Genomic DNA, 14,851 nt, shown 5'->3' on the forward strand with positions numbered 1-14,851 from the left:
TTTTCGCGGGAATCGACGAACCACCGCTCTACAGCAAGAATTTCTGGTATTGGAAACGATTACTGTGCAATTATTGTGGGAATAATGAGTTCGAATTTTTTTTAACATCTGCAGCGCCTACATCTACTGGGTAGGGGTGAATGGGTGTTTGGTAGAAAATAAATGGGGTGTCATGGCCAGTGGCCCCGAAGAAAACTATTCATGCAACATGTACAAAAGGAATGGCCGAAGCCCATAGCTAGTGAGACCTCAAGAAACTATACAACATTGTTGGCCATGGCCACTGGCCATGGCTGAAGGCCCTGGGTAGTAAGCCCAAAAGAAAACTATTGGTGCAACATGTAGAGTGGCCACAGCCGAAGGTCATGATGACTAGTGGGCCTTGAGGAAAGTATAGTATAACAAAACCCTTGAAAATCAGTGAAAATAAATTAGTTAAGAAAGAGTTGAGGTGATCAGATTTAACACAACGAAACCCCTAAAATTCAGTGCTCTCATTTAAAGCAGGTGAACATTAAATATGCACCCCCTGTTGCGCAGCGTATGACCACAATGGTGAGATCACAGAGGACATCATTGGTGAAATTACTAATTACATCACACAACATCACTGATGGCATTATTAATTGCATCATATTAGACATCAATAATTACATCATATATGACATTATTGATTATATAAGTAAGAACATCTTTGTTTTCCTCTTTTGATACATATTTAGTTTATTACACTACACAATATTAACAACAGAACATGGAAAAATACACTGATATGTAAGCATCATATCATTATGTTTGGAGCATTCTTTTGTAGTATCAACTTATACAATTTAAAATACAAAAATGTAACATTATACAAATGGTTTAAATTTCTTTATATTATTAAGCAATTACAACACTCAATTGCAGGCAAAGTACCTGATTCAGCAAATCCATTTAATGTATTTCTAACATAATATAATAAGTATCTATAGTAGTAAGGAAACACATTATTTTCTAAAGGAAACGTTTTATTCAAAGAAATCACATATAATAGAAAGTATGTGCTGGTGTGCACTGTAATAGAAAAGAAACTAAGAATTCAAAGTTTGGTTAATACACAAAAACAAATTGTAACTTATACTGCATAATTACATTTATAGAATGAAATGAAGATTACAAAGTACACCTTTAATTATAGACATGGCAAATGTATTACTAATATTTGTTGTCATTTCAGAAAGAGAGCAGAACTCTTCTGTTTATGTAGTCACTCCTAGGGGGACACTGATGGTTTTAAAGGACAGTGCTGAGATGGCCTGGCCGTAAGCGCTATATAAATACCAATACCAGTAGCCATAGCAATGGCAATCACATCAGGCTAAAGGTATTGAGTGGGAAAGAAGACACCATGGAGAGTTGGGGATTTGGAGATAATTTGTGGAGCCAGTTACGGGTAGAAAATGTACGATTTATCCGTGGAAGACCATAGGAATCTAATGAGATTACACCGGCAACTCTGCAAGATGTGCTCAGAAACAAACGTGTGTCGCACAAAGCTATGAGGGGTAGGGGAAAATGATAGAGCGTAGGGATAGCAAAAGCAATTGAGTGGAGTGAGGGGACCTGGAAAAAAGAACAGGGACTCATTTTCAGTTCCTGTGAGGATGTGGAAGACTTTTTAGTTTTGAGCATTTTTTCCCATTATCGCGGGAATCGGTGAAACGCCGCTCCACAGCAGGAATTTCTGGTACTGGAAATGATTACTGCGCAATTATTGCGGGAATAAGGAGTTAGAAAATGTTTAACATCTGTAGTGACTACATCTAGTGGGTAGGGGTGAATGGATGTTTGCTAACAAATTAATGGTGTGACATGGCCACTGGCCATGGCTACAGGCCCCAAAAGAAAGCTTTTGATGCAACATGTACAAAAGCAATTGCTGAACCCCATAGCTAGTGAGACCTCAAGAAACTATATAACATTGTCGGCCGTGGCCACTGGCCATGGCTGAAGGCCCTCGGTAGTAAGCCCAAAAGAAAACTATTGGTGCAACATGTAGAGTGGCCACAGCCGAAGGCCATGATGGCTAGTGGGCCCTGAGGAAACTATAGTATAACAAACACCCTTGAAATTCAGTGAAAATACATTAGTTAAGAAAGAGTTGAGCTGATCAGACCCCTAAAATTCAGTACTCTCATTTCAAGCAAGTGAACATTAAATATGCATCCCCTGTTGCACAGCGTATGACCACAATGATGAGATCACAGAGGACATCACTGGTGAAATCACTAATTACATCACACAACATCACTGATGGCCTTATTAATGACATTATATTAGACATCAATACTTTACATCATATATGACATTATTGATTATATAAGTTAGAACATCTTTGTTTGCCTCTTTTGATACATATTTAGTTTATTACACTTCCAAATAGTAACAACAATTGATGGAAAATACACTGATACGTAAGTATATCATTATGTGTGGAGCATTCATTTGTAGTAGCGACTTATATAATTTAAAATACAAATATGTAACCTTATACAAATGGTTTTAATTTCTTGCATTAGTAAGCAATTACAACACTCAGTTGCAGGGAAAGTACCTGATTCAGCAAATCCATTTAATGTATTTCTAACATAATATAATGAGTATCTATGGTAGTAAAGAAACACATTATTTTCTAAAGGAAAAGTTTTATTTAAAAAAATCACATATAATAGAAAGTATGTGCTGGTGTGCACTGTAATAGAATAGAATCTAAGAATTCAAAGTTTGGTTAATACACAAAAACAAATTGTAACTTATACTGCATAATTACATTTATAGAATTAAATGAAGATTACAAAGTAAACCTTTAATTATAGACATGGCAATTGTATTACTAATATTTTTAGTCATTTCTTTTAAAAATTAGATTTATTTTTATTCCAAATAAAAGATTACATTCCAAAGTATGCAATGCTAATATACTACTCTTCATTGTAATCATCTATATATGCACTTACAATTGTTCACTGCATACTACATTTAAACAAACAAGGACAAAATACAACGTACTGTGTAAGTATGAAATATGTATATATATATATATGTTAGGTAACAAAATTTAATTGATGAAACCAGTGATATCAGTGATGTCATTAGTAACACCATCAGTTATATCATCAGTGATGCCATCAGTAACGTCATCAGTGATGCAATGTGTGATGTAATTAGTGGCCATTGTTAGTGGGCCTTATAGAAAGCTATATGTGCAACATGGACAGTGGCCACGGCCACTGGCCATGGACAAATGATATGTCTATTGGCCATGGCCAAAGGCTATGGCTAGCGGGCCACAACAACCCTATTGGCACAATATGTACAGTGGCCATGGCTGAAGTCCTTGGCCACTACCCATGGCCAATCATGGCTAGTGGGCCTGGTATAAACCTATTGGTGCCACATGTACAGTGGCCACAGACAAAGGGCATGGCTAGTGGGCCCCTAAGAAAGCTATTGCTGCAACACGGACAGTGGCCAAAGCCAAAGGCCATGGCTTGTGGGCCTGAAGAAATCTATTGGTGCAACATGTGCAGTGAACACTGCCGAAGGCCATTGCTAGAGGGCCCCAAAAAAACATATTGATGCAACATGTACAGTGGCCACGGCTGAAGACCATGGCTAGTGGGCCCCAAAGAAACCAATTGTTGCAACATGTACTGTGGCCACAGCCAGATTTAATGTGAAAAATACATAGCAACAAAACCTTTGAAATTCACTGAAAAAAACTTCAGTTGGAAAACAGTTAACATGAGCAATACATTGCAAACAAACCTTTAAAATTCAGTAAACATACCTTACTTAAAGAGACGTTAAGGTGAAAACTGAACGCAACAAATCTCTTGAAATTCGGCAGGCAATTCGGACAAAGCCACATCAACTACTTGCCCCCTGTAGTGCAGCATATGACCACAAGGATGACATCAGGGATTACATCACTGAAGGAATCACTGGTGAGATCACTAATTACATGATATATGACAATTTAGGTAGTTTCGTTATTGTCTAGAGGAGTATTTTCTTTTTATATGAATGGGTAGAAGTGCAATATGTACTCTCAGTAGTCAATGACATTAGGTTCAAAAGAAACCTGGTACAGACGGGCAATATCATGTCATTGGAGCTTGCAGGCTTGACGGGTCTTGATGGGAGAGAAGATGAGATTCGTATTTAGCAGCAGTGTGCTGGCATGATTGAATCCAACAATGCAGTGTGGTTCGACACGTAGCAATGGCTCATGGCTCAAAGAAGCTTGGGACATGCAGGCGATATTGCGGTTGGTGTAGCTCGAATGTGCTGAAAGTGACTTGCAGTTGCGAGAGGGTCTTCGAAGAATCTCAAAGGAGGTCAGAGTGGTCAAAGGGGCTTGAAGCAGTGTGAAATTGCAGAGAATACCAGAGGCAGCATCTTTTCGTGTGTGGGGTCCCTGGGGAAAAGAAATTCAGTCTCCTGCCCTTCACAGGAAGGTTGCCCGGGTGCCCCTTCACATGCAGAGCCCTGGGTGCCAGTGTCCAGCAGTAGTCAGGTGTTGTTACAGCAGGTTGCTTCAAAGGTTCCCTAGAAACGATTACGAAGAGAGTTTAAACCCTCTTTGGAGGTCCTTGTCTCCACCCAATGGATAGGAACTTTGGGCCGCCTTTAGCCCAGCAACGGCCCACTGAAATTTTCTTCAAGTTTTTCCAAGATAGTCCCAAGCTAGATTTTTCAAGTTGATTCTTAAAGATGATTCCCCAAAGAGATCTCTAAAATGATTCAAATATGGGGGGAGGTGTCTTATGTAGTCACTTTGCCACAGCCGATTGGTCCACCTGAAGCCTCATGTTTAGGGCCCAATCCTTGCTATTGTTATAAGGGTTATTCATTCTGATGCCATTTCCCAGAGTGCTTTATCTGCTGGAAGTTGGGGGCGGGGGGGCAACCAGGAAGTGAGCTTTGGGCATATTCAATATGGCGTGCCTATTCTCCAGTTTGTAGGCCCTCTCCCAATTATACTGTACTTCAACTGCTCTACTGTCTGCCTCAGGTCACAGGGACTGGAGTAATTATCTCCTTGGTGAGACCTCCTTGTTATGTTGCAGAGGTCCCTTTGAAGCTCCCAGGTCCTACTGCATCCCCAGAGGATGTATGTCATGTTCTTATGGGAGAGGTGTCAACGCTTCCTACAAGAGAACAAAAGACATCCTGAGCAAGCCCACCGTGTATTGTGGGTGGAACATCCATGGCCAGACACAAACACACAAATGGCTCTGCAACTGCAGGTCACAGTGGAAGCCAAGTGGATAACATAAATTACATGAGATTGGATTTGTGTAACTTTTACTGTATTTCTCCGCCTAACACTATATCTAACCAGATATAGATTTATTTTCATTTAACCAAAGTTCTGCCAACAGACAGATGAGATGTGAAGTTAAAGGTGGTTTCAGCACGGGTGCCAACACGTGTAAAGGCAACCCATGGTTGGTGGGACTGATATGATTCCATCAGGCTGTTTTAGGAAGGCACACGTTACTCTGTAGCTGCCATGCTGCCAAATCACATCACAGTGTCTGGTATGTCAGTAGATAAAGTAGCAGGGTAAACATGTGTTCACTATACTTTGCAGCACAGAGCACTTTTTGTAAAGCACAGCACTGCACAACCTTGGAGGTGGCATTCTATCACAATCTGATACTGCAGATCGTTGCCCTAACAACGGATCCAAAGACAATCTCTTTATTCCCACCTTATGTATGGTGTCAAGGCTTCCAGACATGGGCATCATTCTTTAAGCTTTTTGCATATGTAGCCACATTTATTAAGCACCTTTGCAAACAAATTGCCTGTAGGCTCTGCTTTTTCATGTGGAGAAGTTAATGGTGAAGCCCCTATTGTTGTGTGCACTTGTGTCGAGAGTTAGAATATATCACGATTATTCCAGGACATATTTTTCAATATATTTTGAATAACAAAGAGGCTGGATGAAGCAAGCACCCCCTCACTTTCAGGAAAGCATTTAAAACCTGGGCATGTTTTATTCTCTGGAACCCAAACACAGCATTAATCTTCCTATGGCATGATCGCCTTTCATCCATCAATGGGCGACTCAGGCCTTCAAGAACCAATGTGTTGTATTCCTACCTATCAGACATCCCAAAGAAACACTAACCTGAAAAGAAAATATATGCCTCCTCCAACAGCCACAGCCATGAATATACTTTGTAAGCGCTTTAACAACAGCTAGACTTTCCTTCTAAAGGTCTCTTCTGCACAGCTGCAGCGCAATGCTCACAGCACCACGATGGAGAACACCTCTAGTCATTGTGCACTAGACCTGCTACCACACATTGGAAACACCTCTTTCTTGTGATTTAGCAATATGGCATAACATAACAGAACGTAGAACAGAGCTCGTTTTAAGCACTGGCTGCCCGTTTAGAAAACCTGTTTGTCCCTTTTCACTACAGTTCTGATCTTGGGCCTGCTAGTCCCGTGATGACAGGACCATAGTCAGATAAAATGCCATCAATCATGTGGGCATGATGCTACATTCGAATTTTATTCACAGAAACCCCCCAGAGAGACCCCCTGTTAATGTATCAAACTGCTAACACTTCCACAAGAAATCAATACACTTACTAAGCTGTGGCGTAGCAGGGGCCTCCGCAGCTCCCTGATGCATGAGGCCCTGTGTACCCATGTCCAGGGCAATGGGGGCCCCACCTCAGCCTTCACTCTGACTAAAGTCAAAACTGACTTTGGCTCATTGTGGCTGGCAGTGTGGGACGGGGCTGTGCCGCCTCTGGATCCTCTGCTCACCACCTCACATAGGAACCAGGTAGCTCACCATGCTTCTTGGTTCCTGCCTACAAGAAACAAGTGAGCCAAAGGCCTGGAGATAGAGAGCATTGAGTCTGAATGTGGAAAACAGGTAAGAAAGTATGTTCTTGTGTATATTTAATGTGTATATGTGTGTGTGTGTAATGTGGGTATGTGTGTATCGGATGTGTATGTGCATTTGTGTTTGTGAATGGTGTGTATGTCACCCTGATTCATGGATTATTTGCGCCGAAAAAAACAGGATTTGTGCGCCATTCTGCCTGCCTGCAAATCCCTGTTTAACAAATGGGGATTTGCGGGCAGAATGGCGCACAAATCACGTTTTTTCGGCGCAAATAATCCATGAATCAGGGCCTGTATCTATGAGTGTGAGTGCGCATGTCGTTGTGTGTAGTGCACTGTGTGTGAATGTTCTTGATTGGTGCGCGTGTGGAGAATTCAGTGTGAATATTCTGGATGTGCATGTGGGTGAGTAAATATGAGGGAAGGTGTATGGGTGAGTGACTGGTGGGTGAAAGGGTATAAATGTGAATATGAGTGTGTGTGAATGCTCTGGGTGTGTGTAGAGAATGCAGTGCAAATGTTGTGGGTGCGTCTGTACGTGAACTTGAGAGCAGGTGTATAGGTAAGTGAATGGTGGATTATGTGAGATTGTTCTGGGTGGGTGCCTGTGTGTAAAATACAGGGTTTATGGTCATTGCATCGAAAAAGATGCATCGAAAAGACAATGCATCATAAACTATTAATCGAAAATAAATGCATCGAATTCTATGTTTTACATTAAAATTACATATCCATTGAAACCTGTTCATCAAAAATAGCAATGGACAATTTCCATGGATATGTACTTTTAAATGCAAAAGATAGCATTTCGATGCATTTATTTTCTACTTTAAAACGTTACATGGAGCTGTCCAGTGCTGAAATTTTGTATATTGGGTGGGTGCCCCCTCCCGGCCCCACAACACCCATGCCCACCCACCCCTAACTTTAACCCTTAATCTAACCCCTCCTCTAACCCTTAATCTAACCCTTAATCTAACCCTAACTCTAACCCTAACCCTAACCCCAACTCTAAGCATATCCCTAACCCTAACCCTAAATGTAATCCTTAATCTAACCCCTTATCTAAACATTAATCTAACGGTAACCCTAACTCTAACCCTTAATCTAACCCCTAATCTAACCCTTAATCTAACCCTAACACAAACCTAATCCATCACATTTTATTCAAAGAAAAGGCATTTTGATGGAAATAATTTTAGATGAATAAAATTTAATGGAAGTGACTTAGATGCAACTGAATTCGATTAAAAGTCAAGATAGCAGAAAAGAGTGTGAATGTTCTGGATGCACGTGTGAGTTAATGCGAGAGAAAGTGTATGGGTGAGTGACTTGTGGGTGAATGTGCATGAATGTGATTATGTGTCTGTGTATGTGAAGTGGTGGGGGGCCCAGGGAAAACTGTAGCATTGTTGATGTTTCCCTAAAGTGTCATGGCATGTTTACTGGCATTTTTGGGCAAATCCAACTTGATGATTCTTATGACATGGCTACCCTGGCATTTTGGTGGAGCAAATTTAGAAATTTCTTCCTTTGGCATGGCATTTTCTTTACAAGGCATTTATGATAAAGCAAACATGATAAGTGTTATCAAGTGGCTAGACTGGCATTTGCGTGCTGTCAGTCTAGCCATTTCTTACTTTGGCATGACATTCTTTACCAGGCATTTAAGATACAGTAAGCATGATAAGTGCCATTAAGTGGTCAGACTGGCATTTTGGTGCTGTCAGTCTAGCTATTTCTTACCTTGTCCTGACATTCTGTACTGTATCACAATATGGGGATCATGAAAAACAGTAAGGAACTCCGGAAAACCACATGTACCAACAAAAATTGTTCTTACTGGAATATTTATATTAGACCCTTTTCAAAGTAATTCAAAGGTGATAAATGAGGTTATTCCATGTTAAGTAATCCTCTGTTAATACATCATTTATACAATGATGAAATCTGTCAGACTTAATAATGTACATTTGAAATATTTCTGTATTTGTCATGCGACAATCATGACGTATCTGGCAGAGGTGGAAGAACCAGTACTGAATGGTACGATGCACAAGTTGTAATCCCAAGAATCACAGTGACGGGCTAGTCCTCATCCAAAATGGCCACCAGACGTCACTATAATAATGTACTACGCGGTACGCTCAGTGCGTTGTATCCGTCATTCTTCCGGATTTTCGCTGTTGCTCTCTGCAGAACCTTGCCATCTTGTGTATTGCTTCGCTTTTGTTCCGTCTCCAGCCAAGCCTCCTTGTCTACCGATCTGTATCATGCCTCCTCTCCTTGATTATATCCCGTTGTATCTCTCCTGGACTTTCCTTGTAACTTGTAACGTAGCCCTTCCTGCGGTGCCTCCTCTTATGTTTCCCAGTGCTTGCTGTCTCATCTTCTTTCTGTTTCAGTTTCTGCCTCTGAGTGTTCCAAGTAAGTCAGTTTACTGTTTTCTGTACATCTGTACAACCTGCAACCAATCTGGGTTTCTTCCTTTCTCTTACCCTGCTTACCCGTCTGTGTCTGTATCCTTCCTTTTTTGTTTGTTTACCTAGATTTTCTCTGTTTTGCCATGCTCTGTTTGGAAAAGTTCCCAGCTGCCAGCTGTTGATCGTGGAGTCTAGCGATCCTTTCTGGAGGACTTCCAACCTAAGGAATACAGCACTTCCTCATTTTAGAAGGCAAGAACCCACAACACCCAAACTTTACCTGATCTCAAGGATTGGACTCTCAGCGGGGTTTCTGGTGCCAGCAAGATTTTTATCCCTGCATTTGGTGTTGGCTCCCCGGGGTTCCCTCTCGGCTAAGACTTAAGATCCTGCCAAGGTGGCCTCCGTTAGAGCCAGACCCTATTTACACGACAAGAGGGAAAAGACAGTCAAGAAGATCAAGGAAGCGAGAAAGACCCGACGCAAGACTTCATCTGAGACCCCGAATGGCTCATCTGAAGAAAAAGGTGAGGAGGGTACACCTATGTCCAATAATGTGTCAGTACTGCTTCTAATTTAACAGATTTCAAACAAACATTTCAGTGCAGAATATAACATTACAACAATATAAAGAAGGTGAAACACAGCTAGTCGAGAGAGGAATAGAAGGACTGTGCAAAAATATGTATGGGATTCCTGCTGCGAATCTAGTAGGACTCTGCTTTCTTGGCTTATTTCATATGTAGCATTGAGCATTGATACCCATCACTAGATTGGATAAGTTCTAGGTGCAAATTGGCAAAGATAAGTTTAAATATTTGTTGAAAATTGTCATGAAGCGACAAAGAGGTGACTCGCCAGATTTTGGGTAATTTATGCTCTTAATTCTATCAGGCTGGCTTGTAGCTCTGCAGTCAGCGCAGGGAAGGGCGCCATTAGCAAAACACGGCTTGATGATATCATTGCGTATATTCAGTCATGTGTAAACATTGCAGTGTAACAGAATCTATGAATAAAAAGGATACTTTTAGCAAAAATAATAAAAATTGCATCCATTAATTATCTTGTGCTGGGTACTGATGATAAAGAAAGCATGATAAGTGTTATTATGTTTCTAGACTGGCATTTCGGTGTAGCCACTCTAGTAATTTCTTACTGTGGCATGACTGTTGTTACTGGGCATCCATGATAAAGTAAGCATAATAAGTGCTATTAAGTGGCTAGGTTGGCATTTTGGTGCAGCCAGCATATTTCCTACTGTGACGTGACATTATCTATGGTCATCTATCATAAATCAAGTATGATTAGTGTTGTTAGGTGGTTAAACTGGCATTTTGGTCAAACAAGCCTACCTGTTTCCAAGATAAGTGTTCTTTCGTGTCTAGACTGGCCTACACCAAAACCAATATGGACATTTTTGCATATTATGTGATGGCATTTTTAATGGCATAGCCAATAGGAGTATGTTCTTACATGGGGGTGCTGGCATATAGTGGCAGAGCCAGCTTGGACTTGTTCTCTTATTCCCTTGTTCCCTTATAGTATCATTACTGCTTTATGCGCACACCAAACATGACTTTGTTCTTATAAGGGAATACTGGCGAAAAAGTGATGCAGCCAGCATGGAAATGTATGGGTATAGCCAGCATGACAGTGTTTTTTTTTATACTGGCATACATTGTGGGGAAAGGCATGAAAAGCATTGGGAAATGCCCATGTGCACTGTTGGTGACTTTCATTTATTGGATTCCATGAGTTACCCTACAAAACCAGTGGAAAACTGTCTGTCTCTTATCCCAGGTTTTCAAAGAAATTGTGCTGTATAATAAACCATTTAACCTTTTATTTCAAATATTTTTTCGGGGGAGAAACGCCCTAACCTTCTTTCGTTGGTCCAGGCTCCTGCACTACATTCGGTTGATCTCACATATTTTGGCAAATATTTACGCCACTGCAATTACAGTAATCACCATGTACCAGCCACCATACTGGTGGCTTGTAGATTTGGATGGCAGGGGCCAGGCACCACCCCTTGTTTCTACTCTAGATGAAATATGTAAGCTTTCATTAAAAAAACATAATTCACCTTCTTTCCTTCTTTCTAGTGGAGGGTGTGCCTACATCTGCAGGGTCATGGTCAGCATGGGCATTGCGCTTGCAGGGGTCCAGGCTAGCCCAGATTCTGGCATGCTCTATGCTTTGTTGAGGAGCTTAGGCGAGGGGGGGGGGCCTCAGCAAGGACTGCCGGGTCGGGGCGCACATTTTGTGTTATGCCACTGTGACTAAGATACCCCTTTTACTTAAAACCTCTTAAATATGCGGAGTCCAGTGCTATGATATCTGATTCATCGTTTGTAGGGTTAGGTTTTATTGGCATTGACATGATGAAAGCAGTTGTCAATCACTAATAAGAAACAGGTATCTTTTTCAAAAGGGACATTTGGGGTGTACCTCTAGGTCTACATATTAATGCAGAGGGGGGTTCGCAGACACCTTGCGGTATAGGTTATGTTTGAGATGATCAGGCAGCCCTGTCATTTTGGACGAGTTCTAGTGCTGTCCTTAGCCACTGTGCATGCTGCAAGGGCAGGTGTAATGGCTAGTAGCCAGTCAGACACATTACACTGGGCATCAGAGAGCAAATCACAATGTGGAACTAACTGCTTTGGCACAGTGTAGCAGACCACAGTAGGGCACCAATAACAGTGGGTCGAATTAACAGTATAGCCTGGGACGCATAAAGGAGCAAAATCAATCCCATGTAATATGTGTCTTGGCAGATGACACATTTGTATTAATACACATCTGCCTAATGTACTTGCCATCATACGCTGCTTTGGTATGTGCGTGGCATAGTGATGTGCTGGAAGGTGAACACTCTCTGCGTGTGTGTTGCAAGATATTGCGTCTGCTTTCAATTGAATGGAAAGAGCTGCAGATGGTTCAGGTATAACAAAATGGCGTTTGCTTTGCTCTTGTTTTGTTTGAAGTGTGTGCCAGTTTTATGTTAACTCATTACTGTGTTCACTTTTAATGGTGCACAATTTAATTGCTCTTCTTGAGTTACGGCGTTACGCTTATTGGGGTATTGCATGGTGCACTTCAGATAGGACCGCCAAAACCTATTGGCTTTTCCAATGCTGGTTTTATTTTGGATTTCTGAAAGGCTTACTTATATGAATAATCACTCATATGCCTTGCCAGGCAATGAGATACACCGAGAAGAAAGAACACGCAAAAGGCCATAAAAACTAAATGAAGTCAGGTCGTAGGATAAACTGAAGCGTCTTACAATAGGACTAATGTTAAAGAGCAGGGCCAAATAGAATTCACAGCAGACTTCAATGAGTGACCGCTTGACGGCTGCCACCGGTATGGAGCATTTGCAGTGAAGGCAATGGCTGAATAATGTGACATTTACCCTAGCTCAAATCAGCAACCAAGTGGTTGGACATCTCGGATCAGCTGCCAAGACACTCCAGGGGTGTGCATAGGGTCCCCGGCCCAATTAGAGGAATGGTGGGTTAACTGGGAGACTATGGGGTTCAGTATGACCCTGGCGTTAGCCGTGCCGGTAAATACCGGCCTGGAGTCATGAATGTTCCGGTGCTGGGAATGGGCAATTACCGGGGCATGACAGCCCCGGCAGACCCGGTAATTGCCCATTCCCGGGCGCCGGAAAATAATGCTCCCTATTCCCATTTGAATCCCATTGAACTCGATGGGAATGGGAAGGACGGATGCACCGGCACCACTCATGAATGGTGCCGGTGCTACCGTCAAGGTCTGCGAGCAGGTCCGTCCCGCCCACCAGGTCAGACCTGGTGGGCTGAAAGGCTCCCGCTCGCAGAACTCGTAGTTTGCCGGTCAGGAAACAACAGAACCAGCAAGCTTACCTGTATCGTTGTTTCCGGACCAGCAAACTTATAATGAGGCCCTATGTCCTATAAGTTTATGAATATAGAGACTATTTTCATTGTTGAAACATGAAGCTCTGTAGGACTATGGAAATGTACTCTACTGTGTACCAAAGCCAGTTTGGATGGGCGCCCTGGAACCCACAATCAGCACGATCAGGAACAATCAGTAGATGAAAACAAACACCGCCATTTGAAACTTTTCAAGACAATGCCACTAGTGGCAAACACAAACCCATTACAATCCCACATACCATATCTCGAACATCAATCGATCAAAATCCAACACTCCATACATCTCCACACGCCAACACAAACCAACAGTGGCACGCACACGCGTCCACCCACAAACGGGTCCTCTCAAGGAAAAACTCAACAATATGGACGAATCAGTCACATTGGCACACACTCCCTGCTAGTGCCAGAAGTCATTAGCAAATTGTTATTTCTCATCCATATCATTCTTGGGGAAGGGAGTGGAAGAATCGAGACATCGTTGGCTGTGTATTTGTTGTCATGAACATGTTAGGTGTGGGGTATTGACCCACTCATTTGCTTTATACATTATGCAACACAGACACCCAAAACATCCTTCCACCTTCCTAACTGTAAAATTAGCAAGAGCAGACCCCAAACATATCCCATCCCTTCCTAATCCTAGCTTTCACATGAGTACTTCCAAAACACGTGCAACCACCTTCCAAAAAGATCACGATTCCTAGTTGTTCTATATTTCTGCTTCTCTGGAAGGGGGGAATCCACAAAATGAATCCAGGGCTTCGGATTGAGCATCTCCTTGGTCCGGCTGGGGGCAGCTGTTGAGAGGACTGAACAGAGAGGAGATGGGGAGAGTAGAGTTGGTGATTCTGTCCTTCCACAAGTGCATGATATAAGCGAGTGGGACTGTTTAAGTTGCTGGAGTGGTGTGAACATGATGGCAAATGATAGGAGCATGTTGTGTAGCTGCAGCAATCGCCTATCTACCAATGGAGAGGTTGGAGGCAACAAAGCTCATATGGACCTGTGAGAGTGACTGAGAGTGCCAGCTGGTGGGCTGAAGCTATCTCTGTCCACACCACTTCTCCTTTTCTGCCCTCCCCTAAGTCCTTACAGGCCCAAACGTCCTCCCATCATGCATTATGGAGCTCCACCAGAATATTCTGACTTTCAGTTGTGATCATCTGCAAGCACAACTCCATACGCAATAGCATTTGGGTGAACGGACCAACAGCCTGCACTTGCTTCTTCCCATTTTGATTAAAATATCTGCTGATGCCCAGTCTAGTAGTCATTGGCAGTTGAAAGCAGCATAGCCTTGCTTTGATAATGTATTAGTCCTGTGGGGCAGTGTGTTGGTCTGGTCTTCCCCAGGTGTCTCCTCCTTCTCTGTTGGGAACTCTAGCCCCTTTAGGTAAGGTAGACTGACTGACAAGTTGGATGCATCGTTCTTCTCCATGGAGAAGACTCACTGTACATGGGCTTTGCAGTACATATAAGGGATGGAGGAGGCTCGGTCGGAGGCACTGCAGATGTATCTGAGAGTCGTGTGAGGGCAGTTCCTCAGTTAAGCATAGCTCCACATAAGGACCAGGA

This window comes from Ambystoma mexicanum, chromosome 11 (assembly GCF_040938575.1).
Source record: "Ambystoma mexicanum isolate Mex_15411 chromosome 11, UKY_AmexF1_1, whole genome shotgun sequence".
Taxonomy (NCBI): domain Eukaryota; kingdom Metazoa; phylum Chordata; class Amphibia; order Caudata; family Ambystomatidae; genus Ambystoma; species Ambystoma mexicanum.